Source organism: Lepidochelys olivacea (genome assembly GCF_965140295.1).
Source record: "Lepidochelys olivacea isolate rLepOli2 genome assembly, chromosome: 14".
In the NCBI taxonomy this organism is placed as follows: domain Eukaryota; kingdom Metazoa; phylum Chordata; order Testudines; family Cheloniidae; genus Lepidochelys; species Lepidochelys olivacea.
In genome coordinates this window covers 30,087,629-30,101,249 of record NC_140424.1, presented here as the reverse complement: position 1 = coordinate 30,101,249, position 13,621 = coordinate 30,087,629, and the positions used below count along the sequence as shown (strand labels likewise).

The window sequence follows — 13,621 nt, the reverse complement described above, 5'->3', positions numbered from 1 at the left end:
CTCCTACACACACTGTAGAGGCCATCTACGCCAACTAGCGCTAGTACAAGCTGCAGAATCTCCAAGACATTAAAAAGCCACAAATTTCATGGCTTTTTTATGACTCTTTTTTCAGCAAGAGTCCAAAAGAATTGAACATTTTGGAAACAAATAGAAGATACACTGGGATTGAAGTTCAAATGAGTCCAACCTGGGAAAACCTGCTGGCTTTCTCATGAGTGATTCTTGGCAGTTGTCTTAAAATTACTGCAACCGTTATGACTGGCTTTGGAAAGTATCCACCAAGAGAGGACAGATCTAAGTAGTGAGGCTGGGGGACTACTTTTGTTACTGAGGATATGTCTACACAACGAAATTAGGTCACTTTTATAGAAGTCGATTTTTCAGAACCAACTTTATTTCGTCGATTGTGTGTCCCCCCACTAAGCGCATTACATCGGGGAGTGCGTCCACAGTACAGTGGAGAGCATCAGTTCTCGGAGCGGTGCACTGTGGGTAGCTATCCCACAGTCCCCGGAGTCTCCATTGCCCATTGGAATTCTGGGTTAAGCTCCCAATGCCTGATGGGGCAAAAACATTGTTGCGGGTGGTTTTGGGTACATGTCGTCAGTGTCCCCTCCCTTCCTCCCTCCCTCCGTGAAAGCAACGGCAGACGATCGTTTCGTGCCTTTTTTCCGGGATTACCCATGCAGACGCCACAGTACTGCAAGCGTGGAGCCCGTTCAGCTCACCGCTGCAATTGTGAGCATTGTAAACACCTCACGCATTATCCTGCAGTACGTGCAGAACCTGCAAAAGCAGGCGAGGAGGCGACGGCAGCGCGGTGACGAGAGTGATGAGGACATGGACACGCACTTCTCTCAAAGCACGGACCCTGGCAATTTGGACATCATGGTGGCAATGGGGCAGGTTCATGCCGTGGAACGCCGATTCTGGGCCTGGGAAACAAGCACAGACTGGTGGGACCGCATAGTGTTGCAGGTATGGGATGATTCCCAGTGGCTGCAAAACTTTCTCATGCGTAAGGGCACTTTCATGGAACTTTGTGACTTGCTTTCCCCTGCTCTGAAGCACAAGAATACCAAGATGGGAGGAACCCTCACAGTTGAGAAACGAGAGGCGATAGCCCTCTGGAAGCTTGCAACGCCTGACTGCTACCAGTCAGTTGGGAATTAATTTGGAGTGGGCAAATCAACTTTGGGGGCTGCTGGATCCAAGTAGCCAACGCAATCACTGAGCTGCTGCTACCAAGGGTAGTGACTCTGGGAAATGCAGGTCATAGTGGATGGCTTTGCTGCAATGGGGTTCCCCAACTGTGGTGGGGCGGGAGGACTGCATGAGCTCGGAAAACATGTCATCACAAGTGCGGATTTTTTGCCTTCTAATCTGGGAAAGCCTCTGGGATGGAGATGATAGGGGGAGCGTAGAAACATTTGCACCTGTGGGAGGAAAAAAAGGGAGAGCAGAATTAAAAAAGATACATTTTAGAGAACAAAGGGGAGACTCTTTCAGAGTGAATCAAGCGATTCAAACCACACAGCACATGTTCTTTCGATACAAGGTCGCATTTTGCCTGTTATATTGAGTGCCTGCTGGTTTGGTGTGAGACATCACATGCAGCTGGGCACCAGAATTTGGCTTGCAGGTAGCCCTAGTAATCCCAAGGGGCACGCGGAGTTTGGATTCTTCCGCCTTCATAACATGTGGGAATGCTTTTGAACTGCGGTGCCCTCCTTTCCCATACCAAGCAATGCCTGGTGGGTTGGCCATTTAAAAGGAGAGGCTGCAGTTTTCAGGTGGATGTGCAACACAACACACACCCCCAACCCAATTCTCTGGGATGATCGCTTCACCCCTCGCCCCACCGCGTGGCTATCATCAGCCACACCCAAACAGCTCAGCAAGAACGGGCACCTCTGAATGTCCCCTTGAACAAATTCCCCTATTTCAACCAGGTGACCATGAATGATATCGCTCTCCTGAGGCTAACACAGAGAGATAAATGACAAATGTTGCTTGAATGCGCCCAAAACCCAGGAGCATTCGCTGCCATGCTCTGTGCTGCAGTGATTCCAGACGACTTGCTACTGGCTTGGCGTGGTAAAGTGTCCTACCGTGGAGGACGGAATAAGGCTGCCCCACCCAGAAACCTTCTGCAAAGGCTTTCAGAGTAGCTCCAGAAGAGCTTCACTGAGATGTCCCTGGAGGATTCCCGCTCCGTCCCCAGACACATGAACAGACTTTTCCAGTAGCTGTACTGGCCGCGAATGCATCCCAAGTCTTCAGGGCAAATGAATCACTAAACACACTTGCTTTTAAACCCTTATTGCATTTACAAAGGTTCGCTCACCAGAAGTGCCTTCTCTGGCTTCATGGGTCAGGAGCCCGCCTTGGGAGGTTGTGGAGGGTGTTGGTTGGGCCAGGAATCCCCACGTCTGAATCTCCTCCTCCTCCTGTCCCCCCATCTCCTCCACCTCCATCTCCTCCTCCTCCTCCCCTCCCCCCATCTCCTCCACCTCCTTCACGTTGCTGCTGTCGGGGTCCTCCTGGAGCTGGGGCTTCGCTGAGGCACTGGCCCCATGACCGGCTGCTGCCCCACATTGACCCCCAGCAGCACCTCCCCTTAGCACCGCAGCAGGTGCAATCCAAAGGCAGAGCACGGCCAGGGGAGAAGGCAGAGCGCACAGAGACTTGTGCTGCTCGCACTGGCAGGAGCAGGGAGGCAAAAACCTCCCCCCAGTGACACTGGGCCTGGCTCTGCTGCCATGAGGAAGCCCCGCGGGCTGCGTTGCCTGGGCAGGGGGACAAGCCGATGGCTCCATCTGCCGCCGGAGTGCCAAAGCAGCCCGAGCCTAGGCCAACAGAGCCCGGCTCGCACAGGATCGGGGCCCTCGAAGCGGGCTAAAAGCGAGTCCCGCCAGGAGCCCGGCGTCAGCTGAAGCCCGCTGGGCTGCTCTCGCAGCTGGCTCTGTCGGGTCAACGATCCCAGGGCGATCGGCAGGGTCCGTAACGTCGCCTCCAGCTCCCTAGGAGCCGCTCCCAGGATCAAATCAGCCCCACTCGCTAAGAGCAATTTAAAATCAGCTTTTCCATTAATACTTCAGTCACTTTCTAGGGGAAAGTGCGCACTCCCTGGCTGACAGAACCATTCAAACATCCTCAGGTCCTACTAAAGCATTTACAACAAGCTGGGCCCGGCTCCCTAGCAGCGCCGAGCACCGCCCGCAGTCGCGGCCCTAGCCTCGTGGGCCACTCCACCACTGTGACGACGGGCTCAGTGCCAGCACGGGCCGCGGCCCCTTCTGCTAGGGAGGGACTAACTCCACCAGGAGCCAGGCCAGGCTAGAAGGTGAATGATGCCAGGCAGCTCTGCATCCCTGGGGGAGTGACAGGGTCCCATAATATCAGTAGAGGTCAGGAGCCCAAATACCTTGTTGATCTGGGCCTGGGAGAGAGGAGACCAGGAGGAGCCTAGAGAGTGGAGTGTGTGAGGCTGATGAGAGATGGGGACAGGTGTGACACTTGTACCGGGACCCGGAGCTCAAAACATCTGTAACTGGGGTGGAATGGAAGGGGTGGGGTTCCAGCAAACATGATGGACCCCAGATTTCTATAGACAGGCATGTAGAGTGCATGTGTGTCAGCAGAAGGCAAGGGGGTGGGAGGGATAGGTCAGTGGTTTGAGCATTGGCCTGCTAAACCCAGAGTTGTGAGTTCAATCCCAGATTTACAGATCTGAGGCAAAAATTGGGGATTGGTCCTTCTTTGAGCAGGGGTTGGACTAGATGAGGTCCCTTCCAACCTTGATATTCTACGTGACCTGATTTCATATTCTTGCAACTGCATCCATGTTTTCTTTAACTGTGGCCTCATAGCAGGTAGGAATTTCCTCCCTCCTGGGAGCGAGTGTAAGTTGGATCTTGCTGGGTAAAGCCAGTTTTTGGCCCCACCCTCCCACACTCCTGCTGCCTAAAGAGAGAACCAGTCTTGCTGCTCCCAGAGCATGAACAAATTCTGAAAAGTCCTCCCAAGGCAAGTTCCTTCCTGACCCTTGTTAGGTTGGATCGTGCCCTGAAGCATGAGGGTTTATAGCCCTTCCCAAATTTTTTAGTGATTGCTAAAACAACCTTTAGTATCTAACTCTGGATACTCACCTCATCCAAATAAAATTATTCTGGGAATCTTGCCAAGTTCTTGGCCTCAACAACATCCTGGGGCAATGAGTTCCGCAGGCTAATTATGCATTATGTAGCAGAGCATTTCCTTTTATAGCATCATCTGCTTTTCATCTAATCCTTTATTCTACACTGATTTTTAAAACCCTGATCCACGGTTTGTTCCTTTCCTGCACAGCTGTGTTCATGGCACACGCTTATGGACCCAGCTACCTTCCTCCTACAGTCTCACCCACCTCAAAGGGAATGATTCCTACCATCAATCCCGCATGGGGCTAACAGTGCCACTCTCGCACAAGGGGCAGGGACTGGCTTTGTGTTCTGGGTTTGTACAGCACCTAGCACAACCCTGGTCCATGCATGGGGCTCCTAAGAGCTGAAGTAATACAAAATCATCATAATAATAAATAAGGGGGCAGAAAGTCTGATCAGATTCTCTCCTAAGCAGCTGGGAAATATCAGGCTTATTAATGTGCTAAAGAGACTGTGATGGCTTCATTAAACAAATTAAAAAAAAAAAAACTTTCAGAATGAACCTGTGGGTATTCAAAGGGAGGTGAATGGCTTGGAAAAGTGCTGTGATTTTCACTCAGTGGCAGGCAGTGGGCATGTGGGGCGGTGCCAGAACTGCATGCCCCAGACTGTTAGACACTAACTCCAGACACTGCTAGAACGTGATTCACCGTTTATTTAAAGGGGGGGGGGGGCTTGTTTCTCGCGGGAGGAGACGGGTTAAACAAGAGAGAGACTCAAAATCAGTGTGTGAGATTTAACCCTTTCCGGGCCTTGAAGGAGACGCAGTTGGGTCACTTATAAATGACTGTGAGTGTTATGGCAGCACCTAGAGCTCAGCTCTTGAGGTCAGGGCTGCCTTGTACTGAGCGCTGCCCAGAGACACAGTGAGAGACAGTCCCATCCCCCGCTTGAGATCAGGGGCCCCTTATGCCAGGCTGGGGAGCGGGTCCCCTTGCCTCCAAACCCCTCCGCAAATGAATTGGCAGCGTGTGGAGCTGATTGATCCTCTTTGTTTCTTTTAGAGTAGCAGCCCTGTTAGTCCGTATTCGCAAAAAGAAAAGGAGGACTTGTGGCACCTTAGAGACTAACCGATTTATTTGAGCATAAGCTTTCGTGAGTTACACTCTGATGAAGTGAGCTGCAGCTCACGAAAGCTCATGCTCAAATAAATTGGTTAGTCTCTAAGGTGCCACAAGTCCTTCTTTTCGTTTGGCCACAGTCAAATACTCCAGCAAGAGCCCTGGGGGCAGGAGGCAGCCTGCCTTTCGGATTGCGTCTTGGAGCCTAGCTGGTGTTTTTCAGAACTTGGTTTCAGTGTTTCGCCTTTGCTTTCTGAGTTAAAATAGCTCAATGAAGTACATTTTTTTAAAAAAAATTCGGTAGATCCATATCAAGCTAAAGCTACTGGAGACAATGACGTCTTGCTCTTTTTTGTTACTGTTCTGATAAATTGGTATTTTAAAATATCTCACCACTATCTGGCACATTTGACTGGTCAGTTAACCAATTTTTGTACCAGTCAAATGCCCAATTCTAGGTGCAACTCTTACCCTCCATGTGACTGTCTCATTCTCTGTGCTGGCGTCTAAGCTTTCATCAGCTGATCTGTGCCCCCCTGCTGGCCCCTCGTGCCTGGACGGCTGGATGGGATACCGAGGGAAATGCTACTATCCCTCAGAGAGGGAAGGGAGCTGGACCGACAGCCAGAGCCGCTGCTCTGCCCCAGGTGCCTCCCTGGCTGGGATCGACAGTGAGCAGGAAATGGTGAGAGACTCTCGAATTGCCAGACACTGGCCTTGGCACAGTGGTGGCTGCTGCGGTAGGACCTGGGCTCTGCCCCTGTGGGGTGAGGAGCAGCTCTGACCCCTCCCGTGCTGGGAGGCCGGAGTGAATGAACTTCCAGCGGCTGAACGCCAGCCCTGGCTGGGCCCACGGCCCTACTGTCTGTGTGTGATCACGAGGATTGGCCATTCTCAGCTTCCCCCTCCCCAAATAGGGAGACAGCCCCTCTCTAGGGCAGGGCTGGCTCAGGCATCTACTGGCTGCGGGAGTGGGACTGAGAACCCAGCCAGTGCTCCTGTTTGGGGGAAGGGAAAGGAGCAGCCAGGTGAGGATGTGGGGGGTGGGGTAGGGGTGGGAACCTGTCACATTGACCCCTCCCACTTCAGCTTGACTCGCTCCCTCCTCCTACCCTGCTGTGGTGAGCGGTGGCTGCTCTGTGAGAAGAGACGTCTCTGCAGAGAGTTCAGACCCAGCAGCTGCCCCCAGCCCAGGGGGACTTGGGGTGTGGGTGACTGGGAGCACTGGGGCGGGGCTGCTGTGTGCAGTGGGAGGGTTAAGACTGCCCGGGTAGTCTTGTGCTTTGCAAGAGGGAGGGGAAAATCCCCCCCCCCCGAAAATAAACTGAGCGCCCTTCAATATGCGACTGGGATTCTCTGCAGCACAGAGCCCTGGAGGGGCGGTGGGGGGAGCACGGGAGCTGGGGCTGATACCTGCTGTCCCTCGGCTTTCTTTAAGGCGTTCCTGCTGCACCATAAGGGTGTCTATGACCACTGGATCGGCCTCCGGAGGGAGCAGGGTCAGCCCTGGACATGGGCCAACGGCACCAAATTCGGGGACCTGTGAGTCTCTCTCGCCCCTCTGGACTAATTCCCTGGGCTTGGGGGTTCTGGTGTCTGAGCGGTTTGAGCTCAGGTCGATCCACCATTCAGTGCTAGTGAAGCCACCAGACACGGCCCTGGTCCGTTCGCGTCCTGCGTGTATCGGAGACCGATGGGAGCCGGCGTGTCCCTGAACTCTCGGCTCCTCCCCGCAGCACGGTGCTGGGCCGGAGACAGAGCCCGCCATAGCCAGAGGTGCCCTCGCAGCGCGCTGGGATTTCAGCTGGGACACTCGCTGTTCTCCCCCAGCCCTCTTCAGCAAGGTCCCTGGGGTGTCTGACCCCCCCCGGGGAAAGGAGGCAGCAGGGAGCTCAGGTTAACAGTGGCTGCTAGAGAGGGCAGCATGCCGAGCAGTGCATGGCAGGTGCAGGTCCTGCTGGGGATTGCAGCCGGCAGGTTTGAGTGACTTGGCTGGTGAGGCCTCTGAATCCGCAGCAAGGCACCGATGTTAAAGGAGCCTGCGGATCACAGGTGCTGGACGCCTGGGGCTCCCACGGGAACGGGGTACAGTAGTGATGGCTGCCCAGCCAACACCCTGCGATGGGTTTCAGTGGGCTCCAAGTGTGATCACAAAACCTTGAGCCTGGAGCAGGGTTTGAACCCCGGAATTCAGCACTAGAAGCATGAGCCTCTGCCATAGGAGCAAAAGAATCCACTTCTTTAACTGAACCCCCCCCCCACCCGATTGATAAAGCTCTTACGCAGGCCAGCCTTTAGAGGGGGGTGGAGACCCCCCACTTCCCTGGTCTGGATTACTTCAGTACTTTGAAAACTCAGGCTGTTATGGCGCTGGGTCAGGGCTGGGTCAGTGTATGTGATGGGAAAAGAGACTGCATTGGAAGGGGGCTCGAAATGGGACTCCTAGAAATGACACTGATCCAACTCACGCCTACTTGAACGAGCCAAGTCCCAATTTGTCAGCCTGGCCAGGATCTCAAAATCAGGCAGTGGGGCCCTCAAGCAATAAGTGTGTCTCGTTTAAACTGTGGATTCTTTGTATGTGCCTTCTGCTCTTGAACCTTTAAACTCAGGGTCACATTGTCAAGCTTTTCTCTGCAGCTGAGAGAGAGTGATCTCATGAGAAGGAGTCTCAGCCACACGCTGGGGACATGAGAGAAGGGAAGGCCTTGTTCATTTAGACTCCAGAACAGCATTTCTCAAATGCAGCCACCAGCTGATTGTTTTGCAGCCACAAGAGCCTCCAAAGTGCCCCAACAATCGCTGAGATGTTAAGTATTAAAGGTGCCTTCTAAATGCCATAAATCCTAATGCGCACTCCCTTTTAAATAGTACCATGCCGGCAGAGCTGAGCTACATCGGTGTGGTTTTCTTTGAAGTCACAAAGTGTATTCTTTGGCTACGAACATAAGAAGGGCCAGACTGGGTCAGAGCAAAGGTCCATCCAGCCCAGTATCCTGTCTGCCGACAGCAGCCAACACCAGGTGCCCCAGAGGGAGTGAACCTAACAGGCAATGATCAAGTGATCTCTCTCCTGCCATCCATCTCCACCCTCTGACGAACAGAGGCTAGGGACACCATTCCTTACCCATCCTGGCTAATAGCCATTCATGGACTTAACTTCCATGAGTTTATCCAGTTCTCTTTTAAACCCTGTTATAGTCCTAGCCTTCACAACGCCCTCAGGCAAGGAGTTCCACAGGTTGGCTGTGCGCTGTGTAAAGAAGAACTTCCTTTTATTTGTTTTAAACGTGGTGCCCATTAATTTCATTTGGTGGCCCCTAGTTCTTGTGTTATGGGAACAAGTAAATAGCTTTTCCTTAGTCACTTTCTCTGCACCACTCATGATTTTATAGATCTCTAATCACTGTGTTTACATCTCATGTTACTGTGGCTCTGTAAGTGGCTATGGGCCATCTCACTGCGTGCTGTTTGGGTAGGTTGCGATTGTTCATGCGGGGGAGGTGAAAGAGTTAAAAATGTGACTGGGTATCAGAAAGTATTTCAAAGAATCTAGTGCCAGAAAATGACCTTGAATGTGACAGCAGGTGGCTCCTCTGGGACCTTCTGCTAAGAAAAGCAAAACAGAGAAAGAAAAAGGAACACTTCAGCACCAGGGGGAAAGGCAGTTTCCTATGTTTCTGAAGCTATCCGATTCCATTTATGAGCAAGTTGCAGCATGAGAGAGAAATTCATCAAATTGAAACGTATGTCGTGCAACGTCCCTACAGCACTCGTGCAAGGGAAGTTGAACCAAATTACCATGGTGAGTTTCAGAGGCGCAAGCTGTTAAATGATGCAAAAACCAAGCTGAAAAGACAACAGCAATGGCTCAGATTTTCTTGTTACTATTATCATTATTATTAATTATTATTATTATTACTGGGCTAGGTTGATTGGGTTTTTTTGTCTGTGAAAGAAATTTTGGACATATTGGCAGATACATTCTCTCATTATTATTTGGACTTCTCTTATGTAAAGGATTTTTGAATTTAGTTCAGAATTGTTGTACAGCCATCCACCTTTGACCAAAAAAGCAAAAGAACAACAAAAAAGAGAAGACTGTGCAAAGCACTGGTTTGTTCTGTGTTTAGGTCCAGTAAAGATAGGACACAACTGTACCTTATATTTATTATTGAGTCTGCAAAAAATCCCTATGTAAATATGCACATGTAATTTATTTATTTGTTTTTCCTACAGTTAGTTAAGTATTGTCAGAGCCGCACGCTGAGGCTGCCAAAAATTTGTGAGAACCCCGGCTCTAGAAAGTGTGAAAATTTGGTTTTCTATGTAACCATTACTTTCCAGTATTTATTCACTCTCACTTGCATCTCTGTTCTTTGATGATAAACTCGTTCCTGTTTTCTCTATATCTAAGTGCTGGGTTCTCAATAGAGTGGTTGGCCTGAATTGAATCTTAAAAGCTGCTGTGGACCGCGCCTGAGGGAAGATAGTCACAGTTCTGCATGTGCTCAGTGGAATGGGCTGAGCACTCCCGAGGGACGCTCAGAGGCTTTGGGAGTGTTGATCGCTAACCTGTACACAGAGAGCGAGGCCTGCAGGGGGCTGGAAGGTCAGGCCTGCGCTGCCAGGGGTGGTGGTTTGAGAGAGCTGACGCATGGCAGACCTAGACAAGGCTCCCCCAAAGGTGCCTCGTTTGCCTGCTATGAATCGCTCAAACGGGCACACGTCCCTGGCTCATTCCACCCCTGCACCCCCCAGGTACAACCCGCACAAGGCATTCTGCCAGAGGCGAGGAGAACACGTGAGCTTCTGCCCTTCTGTCCCATTCCTGCTGCTTGCCCGGAGCTAGGCTGCCTGCGATGGGTTTTCAGTGTTTGCTACTTTCAGTGGGTTTAGTGTGTGAGTGGCTGCGGGAGGGGAAAAGAGAGTCGGAAAGTTGTATCCCGAGGGTTTACGGAAGCATCAACCTCCACCGTCCCATGAAAGCCGTGGCAAATCAAGTATTTGAGGCAGTGCAGGGCGGTAGTTCACACTCCACCGTGTATGTCAGCCTGCAATTCAAGGAGGGGGGTGCACCAGACGTCTCTCTTTTCCTTGCTCGCCTGGACCCAACCCCAGTGATGATAGGGGGGATTTCTGGTTGGCTGTACCGGGCCTGCTACCCAGCAGTGTCTTGAGCCCACTGCCGGTGAAAATTCTCACCCTTAGTCTCACAAATAGGGTGCAGGCCATATCAGGTCATACTGGGGTTGGCATTAGCTCCGCTCACCCCAGGGCCCTGGGCAGCAGAAGGTTCAGATTCTCAGTTGGTTTTAAGAGCCATGGCAGGAGAGGGGAGGTAGGAGCCCCTTAAAACTATATTGGGCACAGACAGGCTCCTGAGAAGTTTGATTTGTCCCATGGCCCCGTCTCCACTCTGCCTCTTCCCCCAAGGCCTCACCCTCGCGCCCCCTCTTCCTGCGCCCAGGGAGTCAGCGCCCACAGCAGGTGTGTAAGACTAAGTGACGCGCGTGTGTGTGACAGAGAGAGAGAGAGAGAGAGGGGTTAGATAATTTCCGTATTGATAAACGCAAGAGTTCAAAATGAGTCAGGCCTCAAAACCGTGAGACCCACTTAAAAATCATGAGACTTAAAATACTAAATGCAGAGTTTTTTATCTGCTGGTTTGTGAGCCTTTGGCGGTCATGGTATGGAACCAGGAAGAGTAGTGTCGTCCCCAGGGGGAGCCAGCGGGGCCAGGGCAGAAAAGGGTGTACAGTTCTGGGGGGAGGGGGGGGGATGGCAGGGGGGCCCAGGCCCAGGCGAGTTCAGTTTCAACAGCTGGAGGTGGTGGTGCAGGGTACGGGGAGACTGAGGCACATGTGCCGGGCTGGGCTACCTACACTCAGAGCCCTGGGTATAAACAGTGAGACTCAGCCTAAGCAATTGCTTGGGGCCCCCAGCAGTTCAAGGGGGGGACCCTAGTCCCTTTTTTTATTATAAGAACTTGTCTGTTTTAGTATTGGGGGAGGGGCCAAAAGGCAACTTGGGGGGAGCGAGAGGATGGGATGGGGCGGGTCAGAGCCTCTCTGCAAGCTGGAGAGAGAGAGAGAGAGAGAGAGAGAGAGAGAGAGAGAGAGAGACACACCCCCAGTGCCTGTCTTCCCACTTCCACATTGTAAGGTGGGGGGGAGGAGCGAGGGGGTGGGGCCTCAGGGGAAAGGGTGGTGCAGGGGGCAGTGCCCCGGTTCGGGGGCCAGTGGTCCCGTCCCCCCCCCAGCACACTCACTTTTAGGTACTTCCACTGCCCCGGAAACCCGAGTGTGGGGGGACTGGGCTGTCGCCCCTCCGCAGCCAGCTGCTGCACACAGGGCCTGCCGGGGAGGGGCTGCGGCTCGCTGGGAAGCCGAGCCCGGGCAGGGATCGGGCTGCTGCTGCCGCCCCTCCCCAGCCAGGCTCTCCCCAGCAGCTGGCTATGGCCACTTGCTCCCTGCCTGGGGCCTGGCTGCCCAGTCTCTGTAGCGCAATCGGTTAGCGCATTCGGCTGTTAACCGAAAGGTTGGTGGTTCGAGCCCACCCAGGGATGCGGACCTGCTTTGGGGGGGTAGGGATAGCTCAGTGGTTTGAGCATTGGCCTGCTAAACCCAAGATTGAGAGTTCAATCCTTGAGGAGGCCATTTGGGATCTGGGGCAAAAAGTGGGGATTGGTCTTGCTTTCAGCAGGGGGTTGGACAAGATGACCGGTTGAGGTCCCTTCCAACCCTGATAGTCTATGAACAGGGGGAGGGGTGGAGCAGCAGGAGGACACAGCCCTGCCTCTCCCACCCACATGTCTGGATGACGCGCCTAATATGGTATCATACGTCACTGGCCGACAGTCTATAGCGGGGGTGGTCAAACTACAGCCCGCGGGCCAGGGGACCCTCCTGTCCGACCCCTGAGCTGCTGGCCCGGGAGACTCGCCCACTTCCCCGCAGCCATAATCCGGCATAATCCCTGCACAATACTGCACATGTGAAATGTACCAACCACTTCCCACTCACTCACTGGATACCATCTAACCGTAGACTTTCCCTTACCCACCATTCAACCCACAGCCTGCTCTGGCATCCCACCTCACTGCTGCCAATCCCCGTGGCAAGACCCCCCCAGTGCCTTGCTACTGAGACAACATACACAAGTTTGCAACAAAATGAGGCAGACTGGATCCTCAAGGTACAAGGCTTCCTGCGCTTTGATGGGGTGGGGGCAACCCCTGGTTTCCTCGTAGCCCAGTCACAGCTCGGACACTCCTCAAACTAACGCCTATCACCTCTCTCGACCTGCCCCACCCTTCGGTACAGCTACAGGTCCCACAGTGAGTGCAGCCGCTGTACATGCCGATAATCCCAGTGCCTATTGCCTGCTCCAGGGAGCAGAGTTGAGGTTGCCTGGGCATGGACTGTAACTCTGTAATTCCCAGGTTTCTGATGCTTGAGTTTTGTCGATGCCCACGTTCTGGAAGGGAAGGAGCTGTCCCTGCCTGGCAAGCCGGACCTCTGCCTGCATGAAGTCTCTCCTGTTTAACTGATTTCAGATTCCTGCCCCTGGTTGGAGCTGAATTCACACTGCTGCGGGGTGGCGGGGGGGGGGACAGTCTCTCGAAGCCCCACAAGTCTTGTCCATCCCAGCGGCCTTTCAACCCTCTGGCTCTCTTTCAGTGCATGCTCAGTGTAGTCCAGAGGTTCTCAAACTGGGGGTCGTGAGGTTATTATGTGGGGGTCACGAGCTGTCAGCCTCCATCCCCAAACCCTGCTTTATCTCCAGCCATTAAAACAGTGTTAAATATATTAAAGTGGTTTTCAATTTATAACGGGGGTCACACTCAGAGGCTTGCTGTGTGGAAGGGGTCACCAGGACAAAAGTTGGAGAACCACTGGATAATCCATTTGGTTCTTGGGCTGGAGGCACAACCCTAAAAGGAGACGCACGCGCTTTTGCCTCTCGTGTTCTCCGTTTTGCTCCGGCTGGTGGGGCTGCAGGGGTAGCTGGTGGGGCTGCAGGGGTAGCTGCTGCCCCTGTCCCAGGCTGGGTAGGGGGAAGGGAGGGACAAGGACTCTGGGCTGGAAGCACTGGGAATGAATTCTCAGCCAATCAGATTGTGGGGCGTGACACCAGGAGCATGGGCGAGGGTATGAAGCCAGAGAACTGGGTGGGGAATGGAGGGGCAACAGCTCCAGAGCCCATTGGGGTGGCATTGGGACAGGGGTGCTTGGGAGAGACACCACTGGTCACAATCCTGTAAGTGGGGAGTGGATGAACACGAGTGAATGTCACCACGTGCCTGAGGGATCCCAGCAGGCCAGGGCCAAGGAGTGAAGTGAGATCCCT

The 13,621-nt window shown here is 53.2% G+C and overlaps 1 pseudogene across 1 annotated transcript in view; it reads left to right on the top strand.

Annotated features, from left to right (window-relative positions):
- The window catches only part of LOC311531267 (C-type lectin domain family 2 member D-like), a 193,174-nt pseudogene that overhangs the window by 98,218 nt on the left and 81,335 nt on the right, over positions 1-13,621 (top strand). The window lies entirely within an intron of this gene.